Source organism: Bubalus kerabau, chromosome 6 (genome assembly GCF_029407905.1).
Source record: "Bubalus kerabau isolate K-KA32 ecotype Philippines breed swamp buffalo chromosome 6, PCC_UOA_SB_1v2, whole genome shotgun sequence".
NCBI lineage: Eukaryota > Metazoa > Chordata > Mammalia > Artiodactyla > Bovidae > Bubalus > Bubalus kerabau.
Window position 1 is genome coordinate 84,354,808 of NC_073629.1, and position 19,951 is coordinate 84,374,758.

Here is a 19,951-nt window from a genome sequence, read left to right on the forward strand (position 1 = left end):
AGAACACTTTCTAACACCATACACAAAAATAAACTCAAAATGGATTAAAGATCTAAACATAAGACCAGAAACTATAAAACTCCTAGAGGAGAACATAGGCAAAACACTCTCCGACATAAATCACAGCAGGATCTTCTATGAGCCACCTTCCAGAATACTGGAAGTAAAAGCAAAAATAAACAAATAGTTTATTTGTTTATTTTTACTAGTTTATTATACTTGTTTATATATTATACTTGTTTATTATAATTTACTAGTTAAAATTAAAAGCTTCTGCACAACAAAGGAAACTAGAAACAAGGTGAAAAGACAACCTTCAGAATGGGAGAAAACAATAGCAAATGAAGCAACTGACAAAGAATTAACCTCAAAAATATACAAGCAACTCCTACAGCTCAATTCCAGAAAAATGAAAGACCCAATTAAAAAATGGGCCAAAGAACTAAACAGATATTTCTCCAAAGAAGACATACAGATGGCTAATAAACACATGAAAAGATGCTCAACATCACTCATTATCAGAGAAATGTAAATCAAAACTACAATAAGGTACCATTTCACGCCAGTCAGAATGGCTGCTATTCAAAAGTCTACAAGCAATAAATGCTGGAGAGGGTGTGGAGAAAAGGGAACCCTCTTACACTGTTGGTGGGAATGCAAACTAGTACAGCCACTATGGAGAACAGTGTGGAGATTCCTTAAAAAACTGGAAATAGAACTGCCTTATGACCCAGCAATCCCACTGCTGGGCATACACACCGAGGAAACCAGAATTGAAAGAAACACGTGTACCCCAATGTTCATCATAGCATTGTTTATGATAGCCAGGACATGGAAGCAACCTAGATGTCCATCAGCAGACGAATGGATAAGAAAGTTGTGGTACATATACACAATGGAGTATTACTCAGCCATCAAAAAGAATACATTTGAATCAGTTCTAATGAGGTGGTTGAAACTGGAGCCTATTATACAGAGTGAAGTAAGCCAGAAATAAAAACACCAATACAGTATAATAACACATATATATGGAATTTAGAAAGATTGTAACAATAACCCTGTATGCGAGACAGCAAAAGAGACACAGATGTATAGAACAGTCTTTTGGACTCTGTGGGAGAGGGTGAGGATGGGATGATTTGGGAGAATGGCATTGAAACATGTATATTATCATATGTGAAATGAATTGCCAGTCTAGGTTCAATGCATGATACAGGATGCTCGGGGCTGGTGCACTGGGATGACCCAGAGGGGTGGGATGGGGAAGGAGATGGGAGGGGGTTCAGGATGGGGAACACATGTACACCCGTGGTGGATTCATGTCAATGTATGACAAAACAAATACAATATTGTAAAGTAAAAAAAAAAAACAAAAAACAGCAGAGACATTACTTTACCAACAAAGGTCCATCTAGTCAAAGCTATGGTTTTTCCAGTTGTCATGTATGGATTTGAGAGGTGGACTATAAAGAAAGCTGAGCACAGAAGAATTGATGCTTTGGGACTGTGGTGTTGGAGAAGACTCTTGAGAGTCCCTTGGACTGCAAGGAGATCCAGCCAGTCAATCCTAAAGGAAATCAGTCCTGAATATTCATTGGAAGGACTGATGCTGAAGCTGAAACTCCAATACTTTGGTCACCTGATGCAAAGAACTGACTCATTGGAAAAGACCCTGATGCTGGGAAAGATTGAAGGTGGGAGGAGAAGCAGACAACAGAGGGTGAGATGGTTGGATGGTATCACCAATGTAATGGCCATGAGTTTGAGTAGGCTCCGGGAGTTGGTGACGGACAGGGAAGCCTGGTGTGCTGCAGTCCACAGGATTGCAAAGAGTCGGACATGACTGAGCAACTGAACTGAACTGGACCATGTGCTCAGAGAAATCATAAAAGCAGAGTGACTTCCCTGCCCATGGAAGTTTGGGAATGCTGGAATGAGAACACACCAGAGACCTCTCTCAGAAAAAGAATGGAGTATAAAAGCAGAGTGGCCATTTGTCCTCATTTGCCTAAAATAGTCTCAGATTACTCAGCATCTTTATTAATAGCAGTCCATTTCATTCTCAGAAGGGTTCCAGTTTGAATGACATACAGGGTGCCCTGAGTTAAGGACTTCTTAAATTTTAATAAGCCTCAGGATCACCCTGAGGGATTGCTAAAACACAAATTGTAGGATCCACTCCTAGTGTTTCTGATCCTGTATGTCTAAGCCAAGTTCTGAGAATCTGCATATCTAACAAAGTTCCCCTGTAATCCTAGTGCAGCTAGTCTAGAGACCACAATCAGAGAATTACCACATACAGGTATAAAAGTGCATGGCTCTCAGTGAGACTAGTAACTAGCTCTAAATGAACTACTATAGGTCTCTAAAGGCAGCAGAAAGGGCGAAAAAGTAATTCAGACCAGTGTTACTACACGTGTAGACCGTGGATTGATGCTTCACCCACAGAGATAAGCACCAAAACTGATACTTATTTAGAAACCATGGAATGTGGCAGTCATGTAGGTCTATTGAATTTAGTAATAAAAAGCACAACTTACATTGTGTTTATTTTTCTAATTTCCTTTTTCTAACAATTCATTTTTCTAATAATTTCATAAAAATGTCAGTCCTTGAAAGACTAAGGGAGGGGAAACCTAATCTTCCATCACTGAGTTTGAGAAGCACTGGTTCAGACAGACTATTTTGAGAGGGTCCTTGTAAATAATGCTAAGTAGACTACTCTTTATCCTGTGAGCAGCAGGAAGCAATCAAAGGCTTTTAAGTAGGGAAATATTGAGTCCAGATTTCTATTTAAAAAGGTAATTCTGGTAACAAGATAGATTAGTGGTCTTTAAACTTTTTGAAACACACATTCCCATCAGTTAAAAATATGTTGACCACTCCCCTTACCATCATTACAAACATATATTACTATATTTACATATTATATGTGTTTTAAAATATACATAAAATAAAAGCATCATGAAAGTAAGGAAAAAATAAAAAGCAAAATTTTATTGTCCTTTTTTACTCTCTCAAAAGATCTTCCTGCATATTCTGAAAAGCATGGTGGTCAATATCTTTGAGTAAGGATTCAGGTTAGAACCTGGTTAGCCATCCAATCCTATGACTCATATTTATTAAAAGCTCAACTATGTCCACAGAACATACCTGGATAATTACCACAACTTCATGATGTTATGTAATATCTAGGGAAGGGCACTAGGGCTTTCAGAGTATATGAGGTCAGCAGGAAGAAATGCAATAACTGTATAACTGACCATCCAGGAAGTAGCATGTACACTAAAAGGAACCCATGTTTCATTCATTTTATGGTCATAGGAAATCTTTGGCCAAAGAATTTTGACCTATTTGGCCTGGCAGAGAAACTGACAGGGTTTACAGCAAGGAATTTCAAGTTTGTATAGGCATTGTAAAGCTGAGTGTACCTTGTGGTAGACAGGCTACCTACAATGGGTCAGAGGCCAGGCTTTAAAATGCCACAGAGTGCTGCTTTCCTCAGAGCTGCACAGACTCCAGAGAACCAGTAGTCTATTATGTTTAACAGCTTCCACTGCATCATTGATCAAGAGAGTTTGTGCCATGAATTTTTCATGTCTGGTTCACTGTGGGATTTGATTGAAGGAAATTATTATAATATTGTGGCTTTTCAAAAATAACCATGCCCTTAGCCATTACCAATTAATGCAATATTTGAGAAAAACTGCTGCAGAGTTAGAAATTTAATTTGATTTAAATTTCTAGGTGAAGGGAACTTATTGAAAAGATTTATTAACTGCCTTAGTTCAAGAATGTAGGCCAATTAAGGACCCTGAAAAACATACTCTGCAGATTCCCAGTAGCACACAAGACTGTAACTACCTAAGACATCTATGCTTCTTTCTTAAATTGAGCAAGATATCTCATGTCTTGAAAATCTGGTTTAACAAGACATCTTATAATTTACCTTAGAAAACTGAAAGAAAAGATCACTGGCAACCATTATAGGGAAGCGCAGGTAGTCAGCCTGTTACTACAGGTGTGAATTGGGCATATCACAGTTAGACTGCATGTTACTCTTCAATGGCAGAGCTCAAGGAAACTGGGGACTCTGAACAATCTAAACGCTATTAACTACAGATGAAGTCATGATTTCAGAAATTATTCAAAAATTGGAATACATGAGCAACTTTAAATTTCTATTGCTCCCTTAGCAGAGCAAAGCTCAACTTGTGTCTAGTTGCCATGGCCATTTCTTCAAAGCTCAGCATTTATGAGGTATTGATTAAATGGAAAACAAACTCTCCTTTTCAGGGAGTAACAATGGCTCTTCATTCAAACTACAGATAAACACATCTGCTGTCATCCTAATGTAGAGTCGAGACAGGTCTCCTAGCCTGCATCCCTATCAAACAGCAAAGCATCTTCTAAACTCCTTAGATGTTTAAAAAAAAAAAATAAATAGTGTATTTTTGGCTGCCATCAAAACACCATACTCCTGGAATTTTGGAAACAGATATATATAAATTCTAAAATGAGCCTGATACTTCAGGGCCATGTGCCTAAGCCACAGGCAATGTTCAAGTCCACCTAATGTTGGACATTTAGGAGGACATGTTGAAGTCAAAGCTGAAAGATTCCATGTTAAACTCAGAATCAGAACTGAAAATTAAGTCAGTTTATCAGAATAATTCAATTAGATAAATACTAACTTTTCTCATTAAACAATTCATAGTTAACCAAAGCATATCAGTTTCTGCCTATAACTTGTCCACTGTGTACAAAGTTAAACTGTTTTATTATGTGCTCTTTTTTCCTGTTGGTAGCAGTTTTTTCTCCAATGATCAGCAAAAAAAAATAATGAACTGGGCGATTTTCACTTATGGATCTCTGATGTGTAGCCAGTCATTCTCTGAAAGAACCAGGCGTTCACACTCCTTGTTAATGGCTAGTTTCCACCTCAAATATTCTGTTTAGTTCTTCCACATTGCAGACTGTATGCCCTTAACCTCTCAGAAATAGAGTCATGCCACTTTTGGGATGCTTGTGATACTCAAAACAATCTGAACAAATTGTGAAATAGGCCAAACTATTCCCTGGTGGCTCAGAGTGTATCCACCTGCAATGTGGGAGACCTGGGTTCGACCCCTTGGTTCAGAAGATCTCCTGGAGGAGGGCATGGCAACCCACTCCAGTATTCTGGCCTGGAGACTCCCCATGTCCAGAGGATCCTGGCCGGCTACAGTCCATGGGGTCAAAAAGAGTAGGACACAACTGAGTGACTAAGCACTTGCTTTAGACACCTTTCCCACTAATGTTCACCCTTCTCTTGACCTTTTCCCAGAATCCATTTCATCTGGCATTAAATCATGTAACCAGTTTTTGGGTGCCTACTATGTACACTGCAGGATCATTCTGTTATAACATCTCATTTATCTCAACAATGTATCATCTTTTTGCAAATGTAGAAAAGATCTTATAATTTCAAAAACTAAGGGGGAAAGCACTTTGAAATGGTAATGACAGGAAGACTGCAACTGCCACTGAGTGGAATTAATTTCACTTTGTGGGGAGGGAAGGTCAACTGCTAAAGACTTTTTCAGCAACTAACTACTTTAAAAATGAAAGTCAGAGATTTCAAATTTTCAATAGGGAGGGAATGAAAGTTTGTAAACTTGACCATCAACATCTACTTACTTCATCTTCCTCTCCTACCACACTCCATCCTGGAACTTCATTTCAAGTTCCAGAAAATAATACAGTGAGGGACTGCCCTTCCCATTGCAGAAGCCTTACCCAGGCTGTTATCAACGTCATGCCTATCAATTAAGGGCTAAAGTTAAATGAAAACAGGTCTGTCTGTCCATGAAATGCTGCACACCTGGGCTTCAAAGCTATCTACTAACCAGACACGTGCACAGCATCAAAGCAAAGGGCAACACTGGTTTGGTTTGTTCTTTTAAGACTAAGATCAATATTAGAGAATGCTCATTTCACAGAGATTTTACTAACTTCATTTAACCACAAGGCAGCTTCACAAATGCATGCAATCAATATAAAGACAATTCAAATCTGAAATTCTTAAAACACAAACTACCTTTGTTTACAATATTATTGGGTGGCAGAGTTTTAAACTATACAAATGGCAATTATACTATATGTTTATCCTTCAGCTTTATTTAATTTTACATTTTTAAGATTTTACATTTTAAGATTTAGTCATGATGATATACAAACTCCTTTTCATTCACTGTAACTACATGATTAGTAGGAATTCATGATTCATTCACCTAATCTGTTGAGCATTCCCTACTGGTCACTAACACAAACAAGGGATTAGAACTAAATATCTCTTTCGATAACCAACTTTTTTCCAGGTGATTCAATAATCAATTCCCAAAATACAGGAGAATCTATAGTTTACAAGCTTTGAAATCATAGAGACCTGGGTTGCATTCCTGGAACCAGCTCTGTGTTCTTGTGGCCAATTGCTTAAATTTTCCTATATTTTAGCTTCCTTGTTTATAAAATAATTAATAAAAGTATTAAATATTTATAGTTGGATGGACTAAATAAGAGATTATAAAGCAGCCTGAATGCAGTGAACATTCAACAAATGGTGGCTATCTGGTGGCTCAGCAGTAAAGAATTCGCCTGCAATGCAGGAGACACCCAGGTATCTTCCTGGGTCGGGAAGATACCCTGGAGGGCCTGACAACCCACTACAGTATTCTTGCCTAGAGAGTCTCATATACAGAGGAGCCTGGCAGGCTACAGTCCACAGGTTCACAAAAAGTCAGACCGAAGCAACTGAGCACACACTATTATTATTAACATCTCTTTTCAATCAAAATTATCTAAGCTATTTGGGGGCTTCAAAAAAACAAGTAATTGTTTTAGCCGCAATTTTTCTTCTGTAGTCAGTAGCAGTTGTTTCTCAAAAAACTAAACAACAAAAATTTTCACCAATGCAATGAATACAAGGGAGGCGGGAGTGGGGAGGCCTAAATTTGGGAGTTTAAAAAAATCAATTTATAAATCAAAATGTAAGGGTTTCAGTAAACCAAACCCTCTTAAGAATAAACATATATTGAATCCTAACCCCCTGCTATTCAATAGAAATATAGTGTGAGCCACATAATGTAATTTGAAATTTTTCTAGTAGCCACATGTTAAGCAAAAAGAAACAAGTAAAATTAATTTAAATAACATATTTAATTATCCTTTTGTTGTCATTTAGTTGCTAAGTCATGTCTGACTCTTTGCAACTTCATGGACTGTAGCCTGCCAGGCTCCTCTGTCCATGGGATTTCCCAGGCAAGAATACTGGAGTGGGTTGCCATTTCCTTCTCCAGGGGATTTTAATTATCCAAATATATATAAATTATCATTTAAATATGTAAATAATGTTAAAACTAAGGTATTTAGGTTTTTACATTGTCTTCAAAATTTGATGTCTATTTATACTTACAGTCTATTTATATATTTCAACCCCAACTAGCCCTATTTCAAGTGCTTAGTCACAAAAGCAAGCGGTTAACCATGCTGTCAGGGCAGTTTTAACCTAGGCTTTTTCAGAAAGATCTCTGTATAGTGTTTATAGTAAAAACTTTCATCAGCTAATACAGCCTCGACACCTTTTATCAAAGTAACTGTCAGAATGAGGGAGCATCCCTCGTGGCTCAGCAGTAAAGAATCCGCCTGCAATGCGGGAGATGGGGGTTCAATCCCTGGGTTGGGAAGATCCCCCGGAAGAAAGAATGGCAACCCATTCCAGCATTCTTGCCAGGAAAATCCCACGGACAGAGGAGCCTGGCGGGCTTCAGTCCACTGGGTGGCAAAGGGTTGGACATGACCAAAGCACTGAGCAGAGCAGTTCAGAATGAAACCACTTTAAAACTAGAGTTCCTCCCAATAAAAACAACAAACTCCTTCATTCTATCAGAATTCAACATCTCAGTGGATGAGCAAAAAGCAGGAGAAGAATGTTTTACAGTTTACAAGACACATTCTTGAACATTATTTTATTTCAACCTCCCCAAACTCAGTGTGGTAGATTATTTACAAATGGGAAAACAAGGGTAGAATCAAGTGACTTGTCAAGAGTTATATGGTAGGTGGACTTAATTCACTGTCTACAAACTGTGCAGGCTACACAGTTGTGCAAATGCAAAAACTAAGCAGTCCTTTTTCATTTTTTTCTCTCCATTAGCATCAGAACCTAGAATAATGCTTTTTAAAAAGGCATCCAAATCTACTCAGAAACATCTGAATTGGGCGGGGGCGGGGAGGGGGGGTTGCGGCAAACAGCAATGGTCAAGCGATCTCAAAAATTAAGGTGGAGAGATCAGCCCTGGGATTTCCTTGGAGGGAATGATGCTGAAGCTGAAACTCCAGTACTTTGGCCACCTCATGCGAAGAGTTGACTCATTGGAAAAGACTCTGATGCTGGGAGGGATTGGGGGCAGGAGGAGAAGGGGACGACAGAGGATGAGATGGCTGGATAGCATCACTGACTCAATGGACGTGAGTCTGAGTGAACTCCGGGAGTTGGTGATGGACAGGGAGGCCTGGCGTGCTGCGATTCATGGGGTCGCGAAGAGGTGGACATGACTGAGCGACTGAACTGAACTGAGACCTGTTTCTCCCCACTCCAGTACTCTTGCCTGGAAAATCCCAGGGACGGAGGAGCCTGGTGGCCTGCAGTCCATGGGGTCGCTAAGAGTAGGACACAACTGAGTGACTTCATTTTCACTTTTCACTTTCATGTATTGGGGAAGGAAATCGCAACCCACTCCAGGGTTCTTGCCTGGAGAATCCCAGGGACCGGGGAGCCTGGTGGGCTGCCATCTATGGGGTTGCAAAGAGTTAGACATGACTGAAGCGACTTAGCAGCAGCAGCAGACCTGTTTCTCAAAAAGTTTATTCTACTACCAAGGTGAGCAAAATCTTGAGTAAACAAATTAAACCCACTTTAGTTTCCCCAACCTAATGTATTTTTGTTAAAGTTTAACAAAGCAGAGATAGACTGCTTGGTTGTTTAGTTTAATTATTAAGTGCTCTTAAAAACAAATGCAATTACAAGGATTACTGAATGCTGAGCCACTGTCTAAGAATCACAAGGTTCTAAAAGGTAAATTCATCATGGGAAAATACACAGATTTTTCTTTTAAAGAATACTCACTGAAAGGCAAGATACCATAATGTTATCAGTGGTTACTTTCAATGGTAGGTGTGTTTGTGTGTGCTTTTAGTTCCTTTCCTGAAAATTATCTCCATTTTTTCTACAATGACTACATTACCTTTATAGTTATAAACTATGAACTATAAGGGGATTCCCTTGTGGCTCAGCTGGTAAAGAATCCACCTGCAATGCAAGAGACCTGGGTTCAATCCCTGGGTTGGGAAGATCCCCTGGATAAGGGAAAGACTGCCCAGGATTCTGGCCTGGACATGAGAGTGACTTTCACTTTCACTTTCATAGTTATAAAAACTATTAATACATGACCAGAACTTATTAAAGCACCTTTAAACACAAATGAGGGCTTAATATAATTTATTTCCAACTTTAAACACAGCCATTATTCTGATATACCAAGCTCACCTTATGCAACCCTTAATAGGATCTCAATTAGAGAAGGGCAAATTTCTTTAGAATACAATTTATAAATTCTATATGTAAAGAACCATCCAGTTCTGTTACTTATTAATTTTCTTATTATTTTAAATTTTAAACAATCCTTATGAAGATCATTTGGGGCCTAGAAACAAATTCACTATGGCTAAAAGTCGCTACCTCGCCTAACTTTTTCAGATGCTGCAAAACGAACCGATTTGAGTTTTTACCTCCACTCCTCCCTAGCTTTACCTTTCAAAAGCTTTGAGCAAATAAATTGACAGACCAGTAGGATCTTAGACTGCCTACAAGTGGTATTAACATACTCGGTGTAACAGACGTCTTTATTTTCTAGGTCTCCAGAAGTCTTCTCAGCTCTTTTAAGAAACATTTGTTTATTGCACACCTACCAATGGCCAGACTGTGAAAGCAGCTGAGAAGGTCCTTAAAGGCCACCCTCTGAATCGCGCAGACAAACCAGTAAACAACTAATTCAAATCCAAAGTGATAAGAGCCATCTGGAGATATGACAAACTGCCAAGACAACACTTCAGGGGGAGATTAATTCGGACTGCTAGGTGTCCCTAGAGGGTTGAGATACTTGTAGGAGGTAGGGGGAAAGAATGTGAAAATGCTTCCCTGAGCTTTATTTAGAGCAGGAATCCTGCGATTTCCCCAAAGGCTGGAGGCAGAGCGCTCTCCGCCTGGTCCTCCCCATCTAAAGAGTGAAGCTAGCAGAGCCTAGGCCTGACCGTCGGCCTGGGAACTCGGCTACGTGACCACCAGCAACCAGATGGGGACCTGGGCACCCCGTCCTCCGGGACCTCGAGCAGGCCACCACCTGTTCACTCCTTTCACCGTCACCAGTTGGGGCGACTCTGCCCAGCTCTGGGGGCGAAGCGCAGACACCCATCTGGGTGCAAAATTTGATCCCGGCCTCTCCCGGTACAGACCAGGGCCGAGATTTGAGGGCCGCCAGGGCGGGGCGCGGCGGCTGCGCGGCCCGCGGCCTCCGGCGAGCCCGGCACCGAGGGCCGGGGATCACGGTGGGGTCCCAGTGCCCCACGCAGGAGGACGGCACCCCGTGCCCTCCGCGGTCTTGGCCGGGCGCCCAGGGTCTCCCGTGCCCACTCTTCCCGGACGACTGACGGAAAGCGCGCCGGGACGGGGGAGGAGGCTCCGGACGCGGGGAGAGCGGCCCCGTCCGGTTCGAGGCGCGGGGTCCCCGCGGCGCAGCGCGCGCCTGCCCGGCTGGCCCCCCGCTTTACCTGATCGGGCGGAGGCGCCGGTGGGAGCCCGGAGCTGGCGGGCGGGCAGGTTCGGCGTCAGCCCTCCCTCACCTGGGCGGAAGTGAGAAGCCCAGGGCGACCGCGCCTCACCTGGCAGGCCCTCCCCTCTCTCCTACCCTCCGCGGCCGGGGCGGGGCGCCGAGGTGGCGCGGGAGCAGGGGGGAGGGCGAGTTTGGGGCTGCCGGAGGCCGACTGCTGGGGTAGCGCCGGGGCGGTGGGCTTCTCTACTTTCAGCAGGTGAAGTTCTACTGGGCGAGGGAGTGCTAAGCAGCCAGAAAAAGGTGGGATCTGGGGGCCAAGAGGGTAGACGAAAAGCCAAGTGGTGGGGAGATCTGGTTGGACCGGTGTGGGAGGGCTGGGCTGAGAGAAGACCTGAAATCAAGGAAACTAAAGAAGGACATTGATGAAAGGATTTGGTCGAATCTGCCAATGGCACCCACTCCAGTCCTCTTGCCAGGAAAATCCCAGGGACGGAGGAGCCTGGACGGCTACAGTCCATGGGGTCGCGAAGAGTCGGACAAGACTGAGCGACTCACTTTCACTTTTCACTTTCATGCATTGGAGAAGGAAATGGCAACCCACTCCAGGGTTCTTGCCTGGAGAATCCCAGGGACGGGGGAGCCTGGTGGGCTGCCGTCTATGGGGCAGCAAGGAGTCGGACACGACTGAAGCGACTTGGCAGCAGCAGCAGTGTGGTCCCTTTCTGTACCTCTCCTTTCCCGTTCTGTCATCTCTCCTTAGCGTCTTCATCTGTTGACTCAACGTAAAATTCTAAGTATAACTGAGGTTATTTTTTTCTCATTTAGTTGAGGAAAGAAACCAGTGTAGCAGTATTTGCCTGCGATATGCTGAGCGCTAGCTTGTACATTACCTCATTGGCCCTGTGAAAAAACTGACGAAGAAACTGTGCTGCTGCTGCTAAGTCACTTCAGTTGTGTCCGACTCTGTGTGACCCCATAGACGGCAGCCCACCATGCTTCCCCGTCCCTGGGATTCTCCAGGCAAGAACACGAGTGGGTTGCCATTTCCTTCTCCAACAGAAACTGTGCACCTATAGGTTAAGTAGTTTACCCAAAATTTGGGACCCAGATTGGATCTTCTGACTCGAAGTCAGTGTTTATTTCCCTATATGCTTTTAAGGTTTTTATTCTTGATACTATAACTTGACTTGAAGAAATACTATGTAAAATCTAAAAGGGCTTTATTCCACTCTCTCTAATGTAACTAACTAGAATTTTGATTCTTCAGGTATTTGTTCATTAAATAAATCTAGTATTTGTTAAGCAGTGTGATTGACTGTATGTTAACTACGGGGACACCTCTCCTCAAGGAAGATAAAAGACCACTGCAATTGTAAGAACAGCCTTTACAAGATCATACGCTTGACACTTCATAGTGTTACCATTAGTTTTTTTTTTATTGTTTGTTTGTTTGTTTAGAAAAATATCACTTGTCAGGCCTGGTAAAAAGATACACAATTTCAGCATGGCCTCTGCCTCTTAAAAAACAAATTACTTTTTTTTTTTAAATATAATTGCTTTACAATGTTGGTTTCCTTTCTGATGTGCAACAAAGTGAATCAGCTGTTCTGTATACATACATTCCCTCCTTCATGAGCCTGCTTCCCACCCCAGCCCCATCCCACCCCTCTAGGTCATCACAGAGCACCCAGCTGAGTTCCCTGTGCTATGCAGCAGCTCTCCACTAGCTATCTATTTTACACATGATAGTTTATATATATCAATGCTGCATGTCTGTGTGCATGCAGCTGAAGTTGGATACAACCCCATGGTATAGCCCACCAGGCTCCTCTGTCCATGGGATTCTCCAGGCAAGAATACTGGCGTGGGTTGCCGTGCCCTCCTCCAGGAGATTTTTCTGACCCAGGGATCAAACCCGTGTCTCTCATGTCTCCTGCATTGGCAAGTGGGTTCTTTGCCACCAGTGCCACCTGGAATATCCCATATATCAATGCTACTCTCTCAGCTTGCCCCATCCTCTCCTTCCCCAACTGTGTCCACAAGTCCATTCTCTACAGCTGCATCTCTATTCCTGCCCTGCAAATAGGTTCATCAGTACCATTTTTCTAGATTCCATATATATGCATTGTGCTCAGTCACTCAGTCATGGCCAAACATTTGCGACCCCATGGACTGTAGTCTGCCAGACTCCTCTGTCCATGGAATTTTCCAGGCAAGAATACTGGAGTGGGTTGCCATTTCCTTCTCCATTTATGCATATGGCACAGAGTTTCTTTTGTTGTTGTTTTTACCTCTGAGAACCCTCAAGAGTATCTTGTTGATAGAATGATGAAGATGAGCACAATTTTTAAGAATATATCTCTGAAGTCAGAAGATCTGAGTTTGATCCTGATTCCACCATTTCCTAAAATATGTGACTTTGACAAGTTACTTAAATATTCTAATTCCTATTGGTGAAATTTCGGTAACAGTGTTTTTACTTCACGTGGTATTTTTGAAAGTTGAATGAAGAATTTACATGTCTTGCATACACCTGGCACATAGAAAGTGCTCAATAAATGAAGCAGCACATAGATGGCATGAACATGACAGATACATGTGACAGCAAGGAGAAAGCCAAGGAGTAGGAGTAAATAAAGTGAGGCCAGAGCAGATGGGCCTGAAAATACTACAGAGAACTTTAAGTTATAAGATTTTATCCTTCATCTCTAAGAAACTAAAGAACCACTGAAAATATTTGAATAGGAATTTTTTTTTTTACTTTTTATAAAACATTTGATTGGTGTTTATTTAATTTTTAAAAATGCTTTATTTCTTTAGAGCAGTTTTAGGATGTAAATTGAACAGATTTCTCATGTACCCCTTTCCCTACACATTCATAGCTCCCCTCTTTATCAACATCCTCCTCCAGAATGGTGTATCTCTTACAACTGATGAACCTATATTATCACATAATCACCCAAAGTACTTGGTATTGTAGAGTCTATGGATTTGGACAAATGTATAATGTATTCACCATTGTAATATCATGCAGAACAGTTTCACAGTCCTAAAAATCCTCTGTGCTCTGCCTATGCATCCCCCAGCCCCCACCCCAGTGCTGCCTTCAGCTCCTGGCAACCATTGACCTTTTAATTGTCTCCATAGTTGGACTATAAAGAAGACTGAATGCTGAAGAATTGATGCTTTCAAATTGGAATTGGAAAGACTCTTGAGAGTCCCTTGGACTGCAAAGAAATCAAACTAGTCAATCCTAAAGGAAATCAATCCTGAATATTCATTGGAAGGACTGATGCTGAAGCTGAAGCTCCACTACTTTGGCTGCTGCTGCTGCTGCTAAGTCACTTCAGTGGTGTCCGACTCTGTGCGACCCCATAGATGGCTGCCCACCAGGCTCCCCCATCCCTGGGATTCTCCAGGCAAGAACACTGGAGTGGGTTGCCATTTCCTTCTCCAATGCATAAAGGTGAAAAGAGAAAGTGAAGTTGTTCAGTCATGTCTGACTCTTAGCGACCCCATGGACTGCAGCCTACCAGGCTCCTCCATCCATGGGATTTTCCAGGCAAGAGTACTGGAGTGGGGTGCCATTGCCTACTTTGGCTACTTGATGTGAAAAGCCAACTCATTGGAAAAGACTGATACTGGGAAAGATTGGAGGTAGGAGGAGAAGGGGACAACAAGAGGATGAGATGGTTGGATTGCATCACCAACTCAGTGCACGTGAGTTTGCAAAAGCACAGGAATATGGTGAAGGAAGGAAAGCCTGGCGTGCTACAATCCATAGGGTCGAAAAGAGTCAGACACAACTGAGCAACTGAACAACAACAAGAGTTTCATCATTTCCAGAATGTTGGGTAGTTGGAATCATAATGTAGCCTTTTCAGATTGGCTTTTTAGTAACATGCATCTAAGGTTTTTCCATGTCTCTTCATGGCTTAATAGCTTAGCACAGCACAATATTCAATTTTCTGGATGGACCACAGATTATGTATCTGTTCACCTACTGAAGGATATCTTATGCTTCTAAGTTTGGGCAATTATGAATAAAACTGCTCTCAGTATGTCTTCAGATTTTTTGTCTGGAGAAATGTTTTCAACTCCTTTGGGTAAAATCCAAGGAACTTAAATAAGATTTTGAATAAAATTTTGAATATGATAGAGGTTTTGTGTTTGCTTAAATGAAAGATTAATCTGGAGGCAGTGTGAAACATGGGTTGACAAAGTTAGGGAGAAGGCCTAGAATCAAAAAGAGGAAGGAAAAAGGCATTATAGCAAGGTATGTAGAAAATGATGAATACCTGAAACAGGGTGAGAATATAGAATTAGAAAAAAATGAGAACTTGAGACTTTCCTGGTGATCCAGTGGTAAGGACTCAGCACGTCCACTGCAGGAGGCACAGGTTCAATCCCTGGTCAGGGAACATGCCTCATGGTATGACCGGAAAAAAAAAAAAAAAAAAGAGCACTTAAAAGTATCAGTTGCGTACTGATTAGATAAAAGGATTAAAGAAGAAAAAGGAGAAAACTAAAGTGCAAAGATGATCTTAAGCTCGGAACCTAATAAAAGGGATACTGGTGGTGAAACTTACTTAATAGAAAAGCCAGTTCATTCAGTTTTGTTTTATTGAGAAGTATGACTCTGATAAAGTCAGTTTTACAGCCTACATTTGACATTCAACATGAAATATACTTGGCATAGGGTATAACTTATTAAGTGATGAGTCAAGGTTAATTTAATTGGATGGTGGGCAGTTAGACTGGTGCATCAAAGAGAAGACACAGAAATACTTGAGAGCATGCATGTAGAAAAATTCCAAAATATGTAACAAGACCAGGTGCTATAAATTTACCACAAGAGAAAAAAAAAATGCCCATCTTACTTAAAAAAGAAATTTGGGGAGAGTAATGATCTTTTGTAAGACAGATCATTTTTTGTAAGATGACAGAATGATCTCTGTTCATTTCCAAGGCAAACCATTCAATATCACAGTAATCCAAGTCTATGCCCCAACCAGTAATGCTGAAGAAGCTGAAGTTGAACGGTTCTATGAAGACCTACAAGACCTTTTAGAACTAACACCCAAAAAAGATGTCCTTTTCATTATCGGGGACTGGAATGCAAAAGTAGGAAGTCAAGAAACACCTGGAGTAACAGGTAAATTTGGCCTTGGAATACAGAATGAAGCAGGGCAAAGACTAATAGAGTTTTGCCAAGAAAATGCACTGGTCATAGCAAACGCCCTCTTCCAACAACACAAGAGAAGACTCTACACATGGACATCACCAGATGGTCAACACCAAAATCAGATTGATTATATTCTTTGCAGCCAAAGATGGAGAAGCTCTATACAGTCAACAAAAACAAGACTAGGAGCTGACTGTGGCTCAGATCATGAACTCCTTATTGCCAAATTCAGACTTAAATTGAAGAAAGTAGGGAAAACCATTAGACCATTCAGGTATGACCTAAATCAAATCCCTTATGATTATACAGTGGAAGTGAGAAATAGATTTAAGGGACTAGATCTGATAGATAGAGTGCCTGATGAACTATGGACGGAGGTTCGTGACATTGTACAGGAGACAGAGATCAAGACCATCCCCATGGAAAAGACATGCAGAAAAGCAAAATGGCTGTCTGCCTTACAAATAGCTGTGAAAAGAAGAGAAGTGAAAAGCAAAGGAGAAAAGGAAAGATATAAGCATCTGAATGCAGAGTTCCAAAGAATAGCAAGAAGAGATAAGAAAGCCTTCCTCAGTGATCAATGCAAAGAAATAGAGGAAAACAACAGAATGGGAAAGACTAGAGATCTCTTCAAGAAAATTAGAGATACCAATGGAACATTTCATGCAAAGATGGGCTTGATAAAGGACAGAAAAGGTCTGGACCTAACAGAAGCAGAAGATATTAAGAAGAGGTGGCAAGAATACACAGAAGAACTGTACAAAGAAGATCTTCACAACCCAGATAATCACGATGGTGTGATCACTCACCTAGAGCCAGATATCCTGGAATGTGAAGTTAAGTGGGCCTTAGAAAGCATCACTATGAACAAAGCTAGTGTAGGTGATGGAATTCCAGTTGAGCTATTTCAAATCCTGAAAGATGATGCTGTGAAAGTGCTGCACCCAATATACCAGCAAATTTGGAAAACTCAGCAGTGGCCACAGGACTGGAAAAGGTCAGTTTTCATTCCAATCCCAAAGAAAGGCAATGCCAAAGAGTGCTCAAACTACCACACAATTGCACTCATCTCACACGCTAGTAAAGTAATGCTCAAAATTCTCCAAGCCAGGCTTCAGCAATAAGTGAACCATGAAATTCCAGATGTTCAAGCTGATTTTAGAAAAGGCAGAGGAACCAGAGATCAAATTGCCAACATCCACTGGATCATGGAACAAGCAAGAGAGTTCCAGAAAAACATCTATTCTGCTTTATTGACTATGCCAAAGCCTTTAACTGTTTGGATCACAAAAAACTGTGGAAAATTCTGAAAGAGATGGGAATACCAGACCACCTGACCTGCCTCTGGAGAAATTTGTATGCAGGTCAGGAAGCAACAGTTAGAACTGGACATGGAACAACAGACTGGTTCCAAATAGGAAAAGGAGTACATCAAGGCTGTATATTGTCACCCTGCTTATTTAACTTCTATGCAGAGTACATCATGAGAAACGCTGGTCTGGAAGAAGCACAGGCTGGAATCCAGATTGCTGGGAGAAATATCAATAACCTCAGATATGCAGATGACACCACCCTTATGGCAGAAAGTGAAGAGGAACTAAAAAGCCTCTTGATGAAGGTGAAAGAGGAGACTGAAAAAGTTGGCATAAAACTCAACAGTCAGAAAACAAAGATCATGGTATCTGGTGCCATCACTTCATGGGAAATAGATGGGGAAACAGTGTCAGACTTTATTTTTTTGGGCTCCAAAAGCACTGCAGATGGTGACTGCAGCCATGAAATTAAAAGACGCTTACTCCTTGGAAGAAAAGTTATGACCAACCTAGATATCATATTGAAAAGCAGAGACATTGCTTTGCCAACAAAGGTCCGTCTAGTCAAGGCTATGGTTTTTCCAGTAGTCATGTATGGATGTGAGAGTTGGACTGTGAAGAAAGCTGAGCACCAAAGAATTGATGCTTTTGAACTGTGGTGTTGGAGAAGACTCTTGAGAGTCCCTTGGACTGCAAGGAGATCCAACCAGTCCATTCTGAAGGAGATCAACCCTGGGATTTCTTTGGAAGGAATGATGCTAAAGCTGAAACTCCAATACTTTGGCCACCTCACATGAAGAGTTGACTCATTGGAAAAGACCCTGATGCTGGGAGGGATTGGGGGCAGGAGGAGAAGGGGACGACAGAGGATGAGATGGCTGGATGGCATCACTGACTCGATGGACGTGAGTCTGAGTGAACTCCAGGAGTTGGTGATGGACAGGGAGGCCTGGCGTGCTGCGATTCATGGGGTCGCAAAGAGTCGGACATGACTGAGCGACTGAACTGAACTGAATGATCTTTTATCTCAATGATTCTGTTTTAATCTTTGAAATAGGAATGAGATTGCTCTGGGCAAAAGTATGTGTTAATGTAATTAGGTGTATACTAGAATTTTAGGAATGAAAAGATTCAATGTTGCTGAGCCCTGAATTCCAGAGGAAGCTTTGCTTCAGGCTTCACTGGTAATCCTCTTTCCTAATGTTTGTACATAGCAGTTTCCATATTGGGCTGTGCTATTCATGTCCTTTACTTTCTGTAGAATTTCCAAAGAATCCTATAGAATTTTTATATGACAAAGAAATTTTGCATTGAAAACATGCCTAAGTTTGAGATTTAACAACCTTTTTACTAAAATTAGACAATGTAGTAATCCTATGATCAGAGACTATACTTGCAAAAATGTAAAGTAACATATTTTACTGAGCCATGAGAAAATAGACTAAAGTACAGTTAGAAGAGAGAGTAGACTGTAATCAAATCAAGAAAGTTAAGAAAGTATTTTACTTTCATGTGAAGAGTTTTGTTTTTTTCAGTTTGTATATTGTGGGGGAGAACAAAGATAATCATTAGAATCATAAAAATAGATTTTGTAATTGGATTAACAAAGCACAAGCATTTTTAAACAGTTAATTGTTAAAAATCTATATGAAAAATAACACAAATATCAGCAATATTCCTGCAATCATCAGGAAAATATCTAATTTTGTCGTAATTTAAATAAACAAGTTAGAAAGATGCTTCCTTTCTCCTTCTGATTTTCTTTATATAGTATTTTGAAAATTGATTCAGAAATTTTTTTTTTTGGCCAAGCCACTGGCTTCTGTGATTTTAGTTCCCCAGCCAGGGATTGAATTCAGGCTCTATGCAGTGAGAACACAGAGTCCTAACCACTGGACCATGAGGAAATTCCCCAGAACTTTTTGAAAGTAGTCAAAATGCAAAGTCACAATCTTTTGTCACCAGATACTATGTATAACAGACATTCCAATCTTTATCCTTGAATTTTATCTGATCCTTGGCCCCAACCCCTTTCCTAAATTTCATCACAGGATAAGGTTGAGGGATGGTGGTGAGCTGTATATTATACATACTATTGGTAATTTTTTAAACTCAGTGTTAATGGTTAATTTTTTAGGTTGTACATTTTTAGGTGGTCATGTATTCTATGAAGAAACAACCCTGTTCCCCCGGTTTGGCCTTGATTTTGAATTATTTTGATGCCAGTGGCAAAATATTACATTCCCAGAACTCTTTGGGAGTTATCTTATCAAAACCCTCTACTACTTAGTACATGCTTCTTTTGTAGCAATTACCAAACTATTTTAACTGTTTGTCCTTCCCCCCAGGAAACACAAAGTGTTTAACTGCTGGATTCTTGTCTATTTTTTTCAGTCTGTAGGGCCTTGTCTTATGCTGGATACAAGTAAATGTTTGATAAATATCTTTATGGAGGAGAAGGAGGGACAGAGAGAAAAGAAAAGAAGGAAAGAAGTAAGGGAGGGAGGAAGGAAAGAACAAAGGAAAGGAGGACAGGAGAGAGTGAGGGAGAGAGGGAGGAAAAGGGGGAAAAGGAAAGTGTAAGT

At 41.0% G+C, this 19,951-nt stretch overlaps 1 protein-coding gene across 4 annotated transcripts in view; it reads right to left on the reverse strand.

Annotated features, from left to right (window-relative positions):
* Positions 1-11,016, reverse strand: part of PATJ (PATJ crumbs cell polarity complex component) — a 383,451-nt gene extending 372,435 nt beyond the window's left edge. For 2 of the 4 annotated variants that reach the window (XR_008715910.1, XM_055585657.1), the window contains exon 1: positions 10,867-11,016. The gene's annotated coding sequence lies outside the window, so the exon portion shown is untranslated. The remainder of the gene's footprint in view (positions 1-10,866) is intronic. The other 2 variants (XM_055585656.1, XM_055585655.1) reach the window with 1 other exon arrangement.
* Positions 11,017-19,951: the final 8,935 nt, after the last annotated feature.